This window comes from Trachemys scripta, chromosome 1 (genome assembly GCF_013100865.1).
Source record: "Trachemys scripta elegans isolate TJP31775 chromosome 1, CAS_Tse_1.0, whole genome shotgun sequence".
NCBI lineage: Eukaryota > Metazoa > Chordata > Testudines > Emydidae > Trachemys > Trachemys scripta.
In genome coordinates, this window is record NC_048298.1 from 224,462,267 (window position 1) to 224,480,035 (window position 17,769).

Sequence of the window (17,769 nt, forward strand, 5' to 3'; positions counted from 1 at the left end):
ACCCCAGGTGTCTGAAGAAAATGAGGAATATGATTAGTGGCCATCTGTGAAAAGTCCGGTCCTTGGATTACTGCTGCAGAGACACCTTATCACAAGCACACGTGAGAGCACGTGCTCCCTCGGACTCTTCCCCACCACTCTGTTTGCATTGGGTTGGTGAGCCTCCTCCTCCTTGTCCATTCCCCCCCTGTATGCATGGTCACCCTTCCCCTTGCAGTTCGCTGCTCCCTGACCATCCGGCGTGGTCCTCCTCTCCTAGCATTTTGCTACCCCATCCCTCAGTTTTGTTACCTGCCTTTTCTGCCCTGCCCAGAGCTCCTCCTCACTTTGCTGTTTGATAAATTCACCGCCCTGCCCCCCCCCCCCCCACACACTGTTTGGTACTCTCCTTCCCTGCCCAGCCCAGGTCTCCCCCTTCCCTGTTTGTTTCGTGTCTAGGCCCCTGTCTATTACTGTTTGTTCCCTGCATCCATTGCCCCACTCATTCCAGGCACCTGCACATTCACAGCACTTGTGATTCCCTCCCTCCACTGCACCCTCTCACACCTACATCTGCCCCTCACTCCCAGAGCAGCTGGTATTCCCCAAACTGCCTTCTATGACCCCTATCTTCTTTGTTTGTTTAATTCACCCCCTCCCACTCCTCATTTTCTGATTACACCCTCTCCCACACACATGTAGGCTAATGGGTAGGAGGAGTCACCCTCCATTTTCCCTACCTCTACCTTTCCCTTTATCATTTCTAGCCTCCCCTCAGGTATCTGTCCCATCACCTGCCCTCAATGGCAGAGCCCAACTTGGCCACACACAAGGCTTCTGCTCTTGCGGCTTCATCCGTGGATGGAAGGTGGCAGACCAAGGGAGAGGAACCTTTGTTGCCCCACCTCAGTTTTCTTCCCCAACCCCACTTCTGGCACCAACAGCACCCCTACTGGTGCGGCAGCAGGCACAGGCAGGGACTTCACTGCCAAGCTCCTACCACCACCACCACCACAGAAACCCCCTTTGGTTGGCAAAAAGAGCCCAGGGTAGGAAAAAGGGCAAGACCCCCATGTAGAAGGCTCTTTCCATGGTGGCAGCTATCACTGGCATAGCCCAGCCAGCGGCCATGGCTCCCCCTGCCCTCCCTTCCACCAGCTCCAAGGACGCTCACTCCTCAGCCCCCAAAGCGTAAGCTCAGGTGGCTGCGACCCCACCTGCCGCCCCGTCATCATCTGTCACACCCCTCTGCCCACTTCCCCACTGTGGAATTGGCTCAATCTAGCGGCCAGGGTGTCTGACCAGTTGTGGAGGTGGACGGGGCTGCTATAGCCCCTTTCCCCATGGGTAGGGTGACCAGATGTCCTGATAAAATAGGGACTGTCCCGATACTTAGGCGTTTGTCCCGCGTCCTGACCTATGTTTGGCTGGGATGCAATTTGTCCTGATATTTTGCACTTCTGTTTTTTTGGCGGTTTTTTTCCGCACCACCAGCAGGACTCTGCTTTTTTTTTTCCCCCCTCCCCCCTCCCCCCCATGTGTCCCGATGTTTTCTTCATCCCATCTGGTCACCCTACCCATGGGGGAGGGTGTTGATTATCAACCAACTAATCCTGTCTGTGTTCTGGCACCAGTTCAACTTCCTGAGCTCTCCCCCAGGGACCCTGGCCAGCCTCCTTGTGTCTTCCCCTGGGGGACAGTGAACAGGTCTAGTATGCATCCAGAGCCAGGCCCCTGCCTTCCACCTTCAGGCCCTGCAGAAACTCCTTCACAGTGTAGGTAGTCTGCTATGGAGCATGCTGGCACATGCCTTCCTCTGCCGGGACTCATACAACTGGCAGCTCTTTTACCTGCATCAAAGAGGTCTCTCATGAGACCCCTCTGTGCTGCTGGTCTTTTACCAGGACCTATTCAGAACCCAGAATCTAGTTTCCGTAAACAGGTCTGTAGTGGCCGCCAATGGGGAGGCCCTCCTGACAGAACCCTCATACTTAATTCACATCTTTATGTGCAGGTGGTAGAGTTCCTCTTGGTGCACCAGAGGAGGGTCCTGGCTGGTGCCACAAGAACTGGAGACCTCCTGGACTGCGATCAGAGTGATTGGGTGGACTCTGCAATGCTCAGCTAGCTCATGGGGCTGCCCATCCTGTGTGTTCCCTGTCACACGCTCCAGGAGGTGAAGGCCTTGCCTCCTGCTTCTCCCACTTTTCTTGAGCAGGTCCCTCACCTTGGCCCATAGGCACCAACTCCATGGGTGCTCTGGGGCTGGAGCACCCACAGGGAAAAATTGGTGAGTGCTCAACACCCAATGGCAGCTCCCCGCCCCCCTGCCCAGCTCACCTCTGCCACCACTCCACCTCCGCCTCCTCCCCTGAGCCCGCCACATGCCCACTTCCCCCCCCCCCAGTTCCCAGCTCTTGCACCTATTTCGTGTGGCTGGGAGGGAGGGGGAAGGAAGGGGAAGAGGCGGGGCCAGGGCAGGGATTTGGGGAGAGGTTCCTATAGGGGCAGGGAGGGGGCAGAGACTTTGGGGAATGAGTTGGAATGGGGGCGGGGCGGGGAAAGGGTGGAGTCAGGGCAGGGGCGGGGGGGGCAAGCATCCACCAGTGCCGGGGAAAGTTGGCGCCTATGCCTGGCCCCCGTCATCAGGCTCCTACCCCACAAGCCTCCCTGGCCACCCCAACATGCCACCTGGGCCAATTGCATGATATCCAGCCCAGTCCGCCTCTGAACCAGGATCAAAGAACATCATATCCACTTCCATGCCCTCATGTCCCATCCTGACACCATGTGGCGGGACCTGTTGCCACCTGTAGAGCCTGAGGAACCCCAGTGAGACAGTCTGTACTCTTGTTCCAGGGATATTAGTTGGCAGTTCCTCCAGGGAGCCAGGAGCACAGGTTTGTATCTGGTTTGGTTCACAAACTTCACCAACACTTCTGCGGCAAGAGGAAAGCCCTGCTTCACCCTACATAGATGTGCACCAGGTTGCAATGGCTCTTCCAGTTCCTCCCGAATCTCTTATTGAGGTTCTGGCTACATTTCTCCCCCTGCTTCCTGATCAATGCACATCCTATCACTGGCCCCACAAAGTGATGGAACCTCCTCCTGGCACCAGCCAAGATGGCTATCCATCACTCCAGGAGGAGGAAGCTGGAGGAGGAGGATACTCACCTATTTCTCATCCCTTATCCAATCATGCTTCCAGGCAGAGTTCCTCTGAGCAGTGTTCACTGCCTTTTAGGAGCAGGGGCGCTGTCCAGATTTTCTGCTCAGTGTCCCTTTTTGGCTCCCTCATTTTTAACCTTTGACCTCTCTCCCATTCCTGTTTTCTCCTTCATTGTCCCACATACTCAACTGTGGCCTGGGCTTAACGGTTTCTCCCCCTTAGCTGAGGGCAGGGTTGTGGGGACACTTTAGTCTAGTGCAGACCTAGACATGCCTGTCCCAGTCCTACAAATAGCACAGAGCTTCCAACTTCTGCAACAAATGAGGCAGGGGGCCTACAGACAACAGTCTCCATTATTACACAGCCCTGACTCATGCCCAAAGCAAGTTCATTCTGTGCCCTGAATGAGATAAATAGGATCTGATCAGGTCATTAAAGATTTATCATAATACAGATACACAAATGGACCAAATTAAGATTGCAGAGGCAGAAGGCAGCTCAGTCTAGAAAAACAGGTGTTGTTCTGCTTGGGCAGAAAGCCCCGGGCTCCTCTGTAACCAATGGGAAATTTTAAAGCCAGCATCCCCTGGCATAAATCCCTGAGGATGTGATGGCAATGCTGCCTGTCCTCCTCTGGGAGTGCATCCCCCTTAGAGTGCAACAATCCCCAGAGCTCAGGGAAGTGCAATTTTGAACTCCTTACAATGGGCAGGCTCATTATGTCCATCACCTAGGACTTGTTGCTTTTTCTGCAGAGTACAGTGTCTCTAGGGTGGAGCTTAAATAGCCCCTTCCCTGAGAACTGTACATTATTATGGACAAAGCCTCTACAAAGTTAAACATAAAGGGAGACATTTTGAGCCCCATTTTATTACATTTATGTCCACTGAATGGCTCCCTTACACTGCCAGAGTAGTGTAAAGAGGTCTCAGTGTAAATGAGAATCAGCCCCATAAAATGTACACTTCCAAATAAGGGCAAAGAAAGATGCTGTTAAAGCTTCCAATTGCACGTCAGAATTATCAAACTGAAATCTACTTAGCACTAGTTACCCAAGCTAGCAATTACTCAGCAAAAGACATCAGCTCTTAAAAACAACTTCAAAAGCAGTTGAGTATACTGATGTTTAGGCAATGCAAACTAGGAGTCTAATCGGTAAGTATTCTCAGACTTCTTATCAAACTGTCTGTACTGAGCTATATTGATTATCATCACTTCAAAAGTTTTTTTTCCTCTTACTTAATTGGCCTCTCAGAGTTGGTAAGACAACTCCCACCTGTTCATGCTCTCTGTATGTGTGTATATATATCTCCTCAATATATGTTCCATTCTATGCATCTGAAGAAGTGGGCTGTAGTCCACGAAAGCTTATGCTCTAATATATTTGTTAGTCTCTAAGGTGCCACAAGTACTCTTGTTCTTTTTGCGGATACAGACTAACACGGCTGCTACTCTGAAACCCGTAATTGGTTAGTGTTGTGCAGCTTAAGTGCTAAGTGTTATCTCATTATTAATACATCTTCACTATGTATTCCAATTTAGAGCTTTTCCAAAGCCTATTCAAGTCAGTGGACATATTCCCACTGATTTCAGTGGGCTTTGGATCAGACCTTTCTCTACTAAATGTAAGAAGCTAATCAGAAAGACATTAAGGATGGGAAAGCTGATTTGGCTAAAGTGAGAATCCTTCTAGCCTTTCATCTGAAGCAAATCTAAATAGAAGCAAACATCCTTTGAGGTTCTGAAATGTATACATCTAGTATGAATCTATGAATGTATGAATCTTTGAACTTCTAGTTTCTGGCTGGTTGAAAATGGCATGTGCTCAATTAATTAAGTTATATTCTTCTTCCCCTCCCAGTAACAGTTTTGGGGGTGGGGTCAAACCATGTCCTGCCCCTCCTCTATGACTCAGCTAGCCGGATCCCAGACACCACCTGCCCACAGACCCTGGACTCCTCCTTCCCTGCATACAGAATGCCCTGCCCCCCATCCACACACACCAAAAATCCAGGCTCCTCCATCTACCTTGAGTTTTTTCTGAGATGGGGAAGTCAAGTGCTCTTTGCCCTTTCCTCTCTTTCGTCATGTGGGGACATGTCTACTTGGGACCACTCAGGAAAGTTATGCTGAATCAGCTGAAGATGTGAATTTAAAGTGCACTAGTTAAAGTGCATGAATCCCCTGTGAGGAGGCTCTAATTCAGAAGTAAAATAGCCTTAGATCCCTTTACTTTAAAATGTGACTGGAGCATCCACATGGAGGTTTAGCATGTTTTAAATTCACGTTTTCTGTTAATTCAGCTTAATTGTCCCCATACCTGCTCTGGAACTGGCAGTGAGTTGGCCCTCTCCCTTTCACTCCTGTGGCTCTCTGGGGAATCCAGAACCATTTGAAGACACCCATCTTAGGTTCTCTATAGCATCCCTCATTGTAGTATTTAAGTGGTGCCAATGTAAATTGGCTCTGAATGCAAAGTGAACTTTGTCACGAGTTCTGTTCTTCATTCTTCCATGATTCTAGGAACTACTATAAGATTTTTGGGTTGTTTGAGGATTTGGGTAGGTGTCCTTTTCCAATTTTTTTTTTTATGATGGATTTTTTGTTTTGCTTTTTACACTAAGGGTATTGTGGGAAGGCTTTATCAACTAAACCGGTCTTGCACTCACTCTAAAATTGGTGAGACTTTTAATCAGTCTAATTTCCTCTGGTACCTCATTCTACAAATCAACCTCTCCCACTGAGAATACCTTATCTCCAGCTCTCATGTGCTTTATTTTCACAGTTTAGCAGCTTTGTCCCAACAGTGCACAGCTATCTTGGCAGGTGACAACACAGGGTGATACCACTGAAATTGATGGGAGTTTTTCCATTGACTTCAGTGAAGCCAAGATTTAACCGCTGGCATCTGATGTAGCTGGGTCCTCAACTACTGATGACTTTGAAAATCAGCACCAAGGCTTTGAATTGGCATCTGAAGCAAACTGAGAGGCAGTGGCTAGAGAGGAACACAGGTGTGATGTCCTAGAAGCTTGACTCACTTGAGGAGATGGGTCACTGCTTTCTGCACAAGCTAGAGTCTTAGTGCTGCTTCTACCTTGCACCCTGAGTTCACCATTCCAGCCAGTAAGACTACCAGGGTATCATGGGACTTAATCTAGTCTAGGAAATAGCTTGCTAACATCGTATTTATAGTTCTACACACAATTGAAAGACTCTGTGCTTGGACTTGGTGAGTGGTGCATTTGGTCCATCTGTGGGTTGTGTTTGTTTGTTCTCTGTATGGGCTGAATACCTGGGTCTTGGGTCCCTGAGTAAGTAACTGAGACAAGACTGTTTGTGGATGTCTTGGTAAGGACTATGTGGTACTGACCGTTGGAACTTTGATCAGCCCACTATTTGAGGTCTGAGGTTTGAGGTAAAAGGTAGAGCTGAGCTGAGCTAAGTAGGAAGACTTGCTATTAAAAAAAATCACGTGCTATACAAACCCAAGTGCTATAAAAAAATCACTTGCTAGACAAACCCAAATAGAGGCAGCTAACAGGAGAGTTTCAGAGGGAGTTTAGAGAAGGTGTGTGAAATGCTTTTTTCCAGATTATGCTCTAAGTGCAATTCTACATTGGCCAGTGATGAAATAGTGGTGGTGATCTGCAATGGATGTGCTATGTTTTCTTTCCTGCCTGAAACCAGAAAGGACTTCCTGTGCATGAAATGCAAGTTGATGGCTGTGCTGGAGGAAAAGATTCTTGGATTGGATGGGCAAGTATAGATGCTACTAGAATCAAAGAAGCTGAGGAGTTCCTAGCCAGATTTGGTAAGCATCAGTATCCCAGATTCAAGGAAGAAAGGAGCTGATCACCAAGGAATCAGAGAGCAAGGAAGTTAGAGAGGAGCTTGGCAGCTTGTAACCACTGGAGGCAAGAGGCCCTGGTGGCATTCTATGTGATTGGAGACAGACAAGGATAGGCAGACCAGGGGGAAGAGGACCAGGTAGAGGGCCACATATCTAGAATTTTCCAATTGATATCAGGTCCTCAGAGTGAAAACTGTGGAAGATATCTCTCAAGAACCAGCTGGACCAAGGAACAGAAAGCTGTATGGAACATACACATGGATGGCAGAGCAGCCCAACCTGTAGAAAATCAAACTTGCCCAGAAAGTGTCTGCAACCATCCAAAGAATACAGGGAATCCTTGTTGGGCAGTGAATACTCAGAAGCATCAAAAGAAAATTCTGCAAGGGACAGATGGACAATGGGTTGGTGTGCTGTCTTCCCAGAGTCAAGATACAAGAGGCCATCCTAAAATTGGATAGCTGCTGAACTCAACAAGCGAAGATCCACTGGTGTTGGTTCATATCACTGCTAATGGCATGGTGTTCCAGGATATTTCACAGATAGATTACCTCAAGGAACTTGGAAGCGCTCTGAAGAAGAATATACCAGTGATCTTCTCTGAGATCCTTTCTGCCATGAGAGTGAAGGAGGTCAGAAGGCAGAAGATTTTGGAAATGATTCACTCCACCCTATATCACTTAGGTAACCAGTAGTTCAGTAAGTGATATAGGGTGGAGGGGATCAGTTTCATGGAACAGTTGTCCACCTTCTATAGAGAGAGAGCTGTATAGTTTGGATGATCTCTACCTCAGCAGAAGGGGAACCAATCTCCTCAGGGATAGTTTAATGCCCTCCTGACTACTCTAGTCAGCCTAATAACAAAAGGGGAGGGTAAAAAGAGGGAAGACATGAGAGCTTATTTAGCACATAATCAAGATGTTGAGAACAATATTAGTCAAGGAAGCAAAGGACCTGAAGAGGAGAAATTCTTTAATTGCCTCTATACCAATGGTAGACGCTTGGGCAACAAACATGAGGAATTGGAATTGTTCATTTATGAACATAAATTTGATTTAGTTGGTATTACTGAAAGCTGGTGAGATTATTCACATGATTGGAATGTTAAAATCATTGGTTATCATTTAGGAAGGATTGAGTGTGCAAGAGAGGTGGGGACTCTATGTCAAAAATGGCATTACCTGTTTCAAAGTCACTGATAACTTGGAAGAAAATAGTCTTGAACGCTTATGGATCGATGCCCTAACAGAGAAAGCACAAGATGGGGTATTAGTTGATATCTGCTACAGACAACCAAATCACACTAGGGAACAGGATGACCAGTTCCTTAAGCATCTCCTTGTAATGTGTAGGGAAAAAAACCTGTATTATCATAGGGACTTCAGTTTGAGTGACATACGCTGGAAGTTTCTTGCTGCCAGAACTAAAACATCCGTGGAATTTGTAAACATTATAGATGGCAATTTACTAATTTAAAAAGTGTTGCATCCAACACTATATTACACCTTCTCTTGACACATAAAGAGGAACTCAGCACAGAACTAAAAATTAATGGTATACACACACACACACACACGGAGTTTTAAAGGGGACAATTTCACAAAGCTGAAAATAGTTATGTGCCAAATTTTCTGGGAGGAAGAATTTAATCAGAAAAGTGTGAATGATAATTGGGAATTGTTTCAGAACACTTCACTAGATGCTTGAAAAGTCAAAATCACACAATTGATAAAGAAGGGTGTATTGGTTTTAAAAAAAAACCTGGCTTAGAGGAGAAGGGAAAGCAGCTATAAAAATTAAAATATAATAAATGGAACAAAAGGGGAGTCAACAATAATAAATATAAATCAGAAACTAGGAATTGTAGAAAATTGATAAGGGAAGCAAAGGGACAAGAATTGCTCTATGGCCAGCAAAGTTGAGGACAATAAAAAGGAATTTTAGAGTATATTAGGGAGAAAAAGAACTGTAACAATGGTACTTGTCCATTACTAGATGAAAATGGTAGAATTATCAATAAAAATACAGAGAAAGGCAGAAGTGTTCAATAAATATTTCTGTTCTGTATTTGGGGGAAACAGCTGGTGTAGTTATATCATATGATGATTACTCTTTCTATTCCACCTGTCCTCAGGAGGTTGTTAAAGAGAAACAACTAAAGTTACACATTTTTAAATCAGCAGGTCCAGAAAACTTGCATGCAAGACTTTTAAAAGAGGTGGCTGAGGAGCTCACTACACCATTAATGTTGTTTTTCAATAAGTCTTGGAACACTGGTGAAGTTCCAGAAGAAAGTNCAGAAACTAGGAATTGTAGAAAATTGATAAGGGAAGCAAAGGGACTAGAATTGCTCTATGGCCAGCAAAGTTGAGGACAATAAAAAGGAATTTTAGAGTATATTAGGGAGAAAAAGAACTGTAACAATGGTACTTGTCCATTACTAGATGAAAATGGTAGAATTATCAATAAAAATACAGAGAAAGGCAGAAGTGTTCAATAAATATTTCTGTTCTGTATTTGGGGGAAACAGCTGGTGTAGTTATATCATATGATGATTACTCTTTCTATTCCACCTGTCCTCAGGAGGTTGTTAAAGAGAAACAACTAAAGTTACACATTTTTAAATCAGCAGGTCCAGAAAACTTGCATGCAAGACTTTTAAAAGAGGTGGCTGAGGAGCTCACTACACCATTAATGTTGTTTTTCAATAAGTCTTGGAACACTGGTGAAGTTCCAGAAGAAAGTTAATGTTGTGCCAATATTTTTAAAGGGTAAACAGAATGACGCAGTGTAAGGGAAATACTCACCTCTTGATCACCAATTTGTGACTGGGTGTAGCATTGCAATCCTTTTCCTGCTCCTGGCATTCCCTGCAGGTTGTCGACACGTTGTTGGTAGTTTTTCAGTGGCTTGAGCCTCTGGCCAATTCACAAAGACTGAATGAGCCCCTTCCAGGGTATTAAAGAATCCCACCAATAAGCAGTCTATTTCCCCTCACTAGGGTCTTCAGTCCTGGCTCTGGGCCCTTTAAATTCAGCCCTTTGTTCTTACTACCAAATAAACCCTATCCCCTTCTCAGGGTTTATGCCACTTTACCTGTGGAGGTGGGGGAACCCAGGTCTCCCTGCTACTCCAGGTTCCAACCCAAGGATGCTACCATGCCCTATTTACCTCAGTCCTTCACTACTATTTCCTACCAGGCCCTTTTAAGTCCACCCTTATCTCAGGGCCAACATTCTCAAATTCTTCTCTCTGCTATCCCAGCTGTGTAAGTTCACCAAGCCATGATCTTTCCTGATTGTCAGGCTCCTTTGGCCAGAGAGGAGCACCCTTCTCTGGCTCAGCCCCTGCAGCTCCTTTTATAGGGCCATCAAGGCCTAGATTGGCTGTTGCTGGCCCCTCTAGTACTTGGAGGACCGGTCTTGGTAGTTTTCTCTAGGCAAGCTTGGAGGACCCACCTTTGCTGCTCTTTTCCTGTCAGTTTGCTGCTTCTTGGGTTGAGGTGTAGTAGGACGGGGGACCCCTAGCAGGTAGCTGCAAAGGCCAAATACATCCCATCACACCGGGTAATTAAAGGCCTATCAGTCTGACATAAATCCTGGGCAAAATAATGGAGCAGCTGATATGGGACTCAACTGATAAAGAATTAAGGAGAATAATATAATTAATGCCAATCAACATGGGTTTCTGGGAAAATAGATCCTGTCAAACTAATTTGATACTTTTTTTTTGCTGATATTACAAGTTTGTCTGACAAAGGTAATAGTTCTGATATAATATATACTTAGACTTCTGTAAGGTGCCTGACTTGGTACCACAGAACATTTTGATTAAAAAACTAGGATGATATAAAATTTGCATAGCACATATTAAATAGATTAAAAGCTGGCTAACTGATAGTTCTCAAAAAGTATTAAGCAGGTGTGTTTGTAGTAAGGTCCTGCAGGGATAGGTTCCTGGCCCTATGCTGTTTGACATTTTTATCAATGACCTGGAAGAAAACAAAATCATCATTGATAAAGTTTACAGAGGACACAAAAATTGAGGGAATGGAAAATAAATAAGATGACAAGTTACTGATCTGGATCATGTGGTAAACTGGGTGCAAGCAAAAATATGCATTTTAATTCAGCTAAATGTATACATCTGCAAAAGAATGTAGGGAACTCTATCCTGGGAAGCAGTGACTCTGAAAAGATTTTGAGGTTGTGGTGGATAATCAGCATATAACACTGTGGCCAAATGGGCTAATGCAATCCTTGGATGCACAAATAGGGGAATCTCAAGTTGTAGTAGAGAGGTTATAATATATCACCACTGGCGTGACTACTGCTGGAATACTGTGTCCAGTGTTGGTGCCTACAATTCAAGAAGGATGTTGATAAACTGGAGAGAATTCAGAGAAAACCCAGGAGAATGATTAAAGTATTAAAAAACATGCCTTATAGTGACAGACTCAAGGAGCTTAATCTTAACAAAGAGAAAGTTAAGGGGTGACTTGATTACAGTCTATATGTATCTATATGGGGAACTAATATTCAATAATGGGCTCTTCAAGCGAGTGGAGAAATATATAACATGATCCAATGCCTGGAAGTTGAAGCTAAACAAATTCAGACTGGGAATAAGATATAAATTTTTAACAGTGAGGGTAATTAACCACTGGTACAATTTACCAGTGCAACCACAATTATATTAAGGATGAGGCCTAGGTCCAATGTTCCTACCTTCTCCCCAGTCAGAGCTGAGGTGCCGAGGCAGCTGGTCCAGTCTCTTGGAGTCCCACTTTCACCTCTCTCCCCTCCCCTCCCCATGTGCAGTTTACTGGGAACGACATGTAGGGCCATGGTGGCGGAAACATGACAATATTACCATTGTCAGATCATTAGCACTCGCCATCCCCAATTCTGCCACCACTGGAAACAGTGGCCTCTTGGCATGTCTGAGCCCCGCAGTGAGCAGGAAGTGGGCACCTAAGGGGTCTCCCCAAGAGCCATGAGCCCAGCTGCAGCTGCTGCATGACCGGCTAGCTCCAGCACCACCAGGGCCCAAGCTGGCCAGCTCAAGGAATCATGGCCCTGGGGCTTCCCCTCCCCAGGGGCTCCCGAGCAGCACAGGGCAGGGGGAGCCAGCCTGGGCCCTGCTCAGCCTTCCCCAGCTCCAGGAATGACAGCTCTGGGGCAATCTCTCCCTTGCGGGAGGCTGAGCAGGGACCAGGCCAGCTCTCCTTGCCCCTCAAAGCTAAGGGAGCTCCTGGGGAGACGAAGCACTGGGGCCATGATTCCAGGAGCTGGGTGACTCAGACCCTCGCTGTCTCAGTGGGGTGGAGATTGGCAGGCTCTGCAGTGTCTGCAGTTGAACTTGGGCTCCTGGAGGTCTACTCCACATCCCAGTAGCCAGGCCCACTCCTTGCAGGCTGCCAGGCTCAGACATGCTGAGAGGGATCACCACTTGCAGCTGCTGCCCCTGACATCTATGGGCATGGAGTAGAGGAGGCTGGACCTTGGCCTACTGTATCTCCCTCTTCCCCCACTTTTGCATCCCTGCAATTTGCCCAGGGTTGGGGTGGATTCTCCATCACTGCAAATTTTTCAATCAAGATGGGATGTTTTTGTAAAAGATCTGCGCTAGGAATTATTTCAAGGAAATTTTATGGCCTGTGTTATACAGGAGGTCAGGCTAGATGACCACAATGGTCCTGTCTGGCCTTAGAGTCTATGGAGCTATGAATCAAGGCAATTATCAGACCTGGAATCATTTTGGGAGAGTTCAGCTGTTCTTCAGGACTATCCCACTTATTCTGGTATAGCAGCATTTAAAGTAAAGGGAACTAATCAACTGACTTGGTCAGTCTAAATCAATGAGAACCGTGAGTTTACCAAAATGTGTAACAATAAGGAAAGTGTCACATTATAACCGTATCTTAAATGTGCACAGTAAAATCTATGGAGGATTAATAGTAATCTAGGGTCAACTCCCTAGCCCAGCTCCCAGCTTAGCTGGAATGCATGCATGGGTAGCTGCACAGGGGAAATAAAGGGAAGAAATTTCTCCACTCAGGCCTGCAAAGTGGCTGTAGAGCTGTTCCTAGGAGGATAGTTCAGCACAATGGTTGAAGTAGCTCAGGGTTTCCCTTCACAGTCTACACACAGTGAGAGAAAGAAGAGCAGAAGGCTCCGTGGCTCCCTTCATAAATAAGCAGGTCTTAAAACTGACCTCTCCACACTACACCAGTATCTATTTGACCAGTTACCCTAGTCCAAGTTATAATTAAGGAATGTAGATTCAATAACCTCATGAACAGCCTCCAGACAGGTCATCTTGCCAGGAGGGTCACCCTCAGAACTAGGGCTATCACTAAACAAGCATTGTATCTTTAGTGTAGTCCTTTAAGGCAAAGGCCCGATTTTCAGTTTCTCCATTCTTGGGTAATGCAATGGGCTGGGGCAAAGGGGTGGTCCCTACATTTTTGGGGCCATGCAGGGGTCTGCTGGTCCCAGTCTAAGTTAGAGCAGCCTCCATACTCTGTTTCCCTTGGACAGTGAGAAGTAAAGAATAGTGATAATAAAGTGCACGCTGGTCACACATCTATTCCACCTGCTATCCAGGGAGCCAGCAGGAACTGGGCTGGTGCAGACACCATTGCAGTAGCTCTATGCTATCCAGGGAAGCCCTGTGCACAACGGGTAGAATCAGGGGGACCTGCATCTGTAACTTTCACTCCATGCATCTGAAGAAGTGGGTTTTTTACCCACAAAAGCTTATGCCCAAATAAATCTGTTAGTCTTTCAGGTGCCACTGGACTCCTTGTTGTTTTTGCGGCTACAGACTAACATGGCTACCCCCTGACACTTGACATTAGTGTAATACACTATCCAGCCCAGGTTTCCTAGGAAGGTGTGACATTTTTAAATGCAAATTAATTTTTAAAAGCACTCACTGGCTGCTTGTTTCAATATGACTTCACGGCAAGACTCACTAGAGTCAGTGGGAGTTTAGCTATTGACTACCGTAGAGCCAGGGTTTCACCCATGCTGAAGGGCTTTAGAGAAAATCAAAGCTTTATCGTGAAAATCAATAGCACTCCTAAACAATATTTCTACACAAGAGCAGCACTGATGTATTTACCCAAGGATTTGCATTCAGTAGAATGAATGCAACCAACTGATTCCCTTGGAGCTGTTAACAGTGTTCCCAACTCCCGCAATTTTACCATGAGTCTTGTAATATTTGGTGTTTTCTTAAAGACCCAGCTTCAGAAGACAGATAAAAACATGATTATCTAGCCCTCACAGTTGCAGAAAAAAAACTTGAAAACCTGCAGTGAGTGCACCCTAAAGGCTCAGAAACCAGACGGCAAAGAAAAAGAACCCCAATGTAGTATATTTTTCATAATAATCTCATGATTTTAAGCCAATCTTATGATTTTTGAATGCTTGCAGCTGGCAACATTGGGTCAGTCACTTCTGTTTACCTTTAGACTCAGCATGAAAAGCCAGTCTGGCACCTGACAGTTGATTCAGTTTTTGTATGCAAAAGTGAGAGCAGCCAAGGAGAGAGAAACACTTGAGACCATATACAGCCATCCTGTTGTATGCAAAGCTCCCTTAAGATTTCTGCATGTGAAACAATGTAGCACATGGCCCCTCAAGACCGGAGGATAAAAATAACTGACTTAGGGTTTGATCCTGCAAGATGCTGAGCACGCTGACCTCCATCTAGCTAAGCATGAGCTTAACTTCATGCGTATGGGTATTCCTAGTGATTTCCCTAAAGACAATAGGATTAGGAATGAGTTACAGTTAAGCACATGCCTAAGTGTTTTTGTGGCTAGAAGCCAGAGTGCCTTGCTGGATTTAGCCCGTGGTGCATTTGTTTTTTTGTTGGTTTGTTTGTTCTTGGAAACGTATCCCTGGGGTGAAACCTTGGCCCCACTGAAGTCAATGGCAAAACTCCTATTCACTTCAGTCGGGTCGGGATTTTACCGCTGGCCTTTAATTATGCTTTTCTATATTAAAATCCAACCAAACATGTAACAAAGGGAACTTGCTCACTAAGTGGCAAGTGGAAATTTTAACAATTCTTCTAGAAACTAAATTTGCTCTGCATAGTTGTTGTCTTGTTTATAAAGACACAGGGCTTGATCCTGGGAGATGCCAATGACCTACAGCACAGTGGGCACTGAGGGCACTTAACACCATGCTGGAAATACTTGTCTTCTCCCGGGACGAGGCCTAAAGCTTGCAACAGCAAGAGCTTGCTCCAAAGCTCATTGAAGTCAGGGGAGTCTTTCTCCTGATTTCAGTGTTCTTTGGGGAAAGCCCCAAATGAGGGAGTTGAGTCTAGAGCTAGGTGAAATTTTTCATCCAAAACTTTTTTTCACTAAAAATGCAGATTTGGGTCGACCAAGACACTTCACAAATTTGTGTTGATTTTCATGAATTGTTTTGGTAAAAATATATATATATTTGAAAATGCCAGGTTAGGTTCACAAGAAGGAGGTGGTGAGGACATTGATCTCAGCTGTGGGAGACCCACATTTGAATCCCCACCTCTGGAGCAGGGACTTTGCACTGAGATCTTCCATATACCAGGAAAGTGCTCTAACCAGCAGGCTATTGGGTAATTGTAGCATAGGACAAGCTCTTGACCTCTTCTGTTGAAGCAGTTCTACTTGGTATAAATAACTAAATATTCATTGGAGCAGGGACTGGAATCTGGGTGTCCCACCTCCCAGGAGGATGCCCCATCCCCCACAGCCTATAGAGTCACTTTCTTTCCCTCTGGCCCAATAAACATTGAAGGATTTCAGACAAAGTGGAGCAGCTTCAATAGAAGAGATTAAGCAGACCCACCACCACCACAGAATAGTCAATAGCTTGCAAGGGAGGGGGATTAGGATTTGGGAGACCTGGCTTCAATTTGTTGCTCCAGAGTAAGGATTTGAACCTGGATCTTCTACAGCCTAGCTGACTGTGCTAACCACTGGGCTATTGGGCATAAAAGGAAAGGCACCTCCTGCTCAATTTTGTAAAGTTAGGTTTTTCTTTTAAAAACAGTTAAAAATGCCCCAAATCAAAACAAAACATTTTGTTGGACGCAAAATGATTCTTTTTCTGATTTTTCAATTCACTGAAAATTTCTAAAAAAATTTGGTTTGGGGTTGACCTGAAATTAATGTTATTTTTGATTTTTCAGAACTGCCTATGAACCAAAAATCAGTTATTCACACAGCACTAGCCGAGTCACCAACTAGTGGCATTGGTCAACCTGGAAGGTTATTAAAAATTGTCATCTGAAGCTTCCAGATAATAACAATTTACTCCAAAGAAACTAGGAATGTAATGGATTCTAAACATACCCTTGCCGCAATAAAACTTAAATGTACAATTAATGCAACTTCAAATACTTATAACAATGAAATCTGTCTTCAGCAAGCACCAAAGGAACAAGCAAGTATTGATTCTATAGAGGAAGTGGACTAACTAGAAATTGAACAAAACAGTACTGGAAATGTATAGTGACCACTTGAAAATATCCCTATGACAGCAGTTTGCTTCTAGACCAAGACCCAGATTTTTAAAGATATTTGGGCATTTCTGTGCTCAGCATTGCAACATAACTGATTTAGGAGCCTAAATCACATTTTCAAAAGGAATTTAGGCACTTAGGATGGAATTTTGGCTCCTAAGTACCCAAGTCTCTTTTGAAAATGAGATTCAGGAGCCTAAGTCACTTAGGTGCTTCTGAAAATTTTACTCTACTGTTTTCCCTCTACGGTTTGTGCACTTGCTACTCTAGGGCAGAAACATCTTAGAAGCTCCATTTCCTTTTACTACATGAAAATATTGTCAGGCTCACCATTTCCCTTGCAAACTTTACGTTCTCATTGTGAAACAAGTCAGCTGGAGAGCACAGGCATCAGACAGATTTACTGGGAGATGAAGAAAGATTTTCTGAACTTAAAAAAAACAAACCTGAGGGGTGTATCAAAACAGTTAACTTACAGAGTGAGGAAATTAACCGTTGCAGAAATATATGGTCATTTCCTGAGCCCGATGATCTGAGGAGTAACCAACATAAGACGTTTTCTAACAGCCAATCTATCATTTATGGGCTTTTCATGCTACGCCATACACACTGGAGCAGGTAAGGACAACTTTTCACTTCTTTTTTCATGCTCTTTTTTTAGAGTAGTTTTTCAGTAGGTGAAATAAAGATTGGCTCATTTCCCTCCTCCCCCCATATTCTTTTCTCATGGAAAGAGCCCAAAATGGTCACTGAAAAGCAACAAGTTATATATGTCTGCATCACTGATGACTGGGCAATTTAGAAATAAAATGATTATTTTATGGGTTAAAGTGACTGCATATTATAAAAAGGCAACTTTGCAATCAGTCAGAATTACAGCAGGTACTGTAGTAGGACAAACAGTTAAAATGTTCAAATAATCTATTAGAATAAAGGGGCAACAGGTGTAAATTTTGCTTTTGGTAAGAAGAACAGTAGAAGATGTAATGCACTCCAAGTGACATCATAAAAGCGGAGAATCAGCTTCTAGTCTTTGATAGAAACCCAAATGAATAAACTTTGTACCCAATTTCTTTGTAAATCTGGACTAGATGTGTATCTTTAACCTTTGCAGTGTTGCGATTTATAGTCATTCTGAGATTGCGCCGATAAAACATGTGCAGTGAAGTTTACAGCATGCGCACTTGCACACAATAAGAATCATAAATATGCAGTCACACCATAAAAATATATAATT

The 17,769-nt window shown here is 44.7% G+C and overlaps 1 protein-coding gene across 3 annotated transcripts in view; it reads left to right on the plus strand.

The window, feature by feature from the left end:
• The first annotated feature begins 16,847 nt into the window (after positions 1–16,847).
• LOC117870443 (P2Y purinoceptor 8-like) overlaps positions 16,848–17,769 on the plus strand; it is a 47,467-nt gene continuing 46,545 nt past the window's right edge. For all 3 annotated transcript variants that reach the window (XR_004643983.1, XR_004643984.1, XM_034757606.1), the window contains exon 1: positions 16,848–17,150. The gene's annotated coding sequence lies outside the window, so the exon portion shown is untranslated. The remainder of the gene's footprint in view (positions 17,151–17,769) is intronic.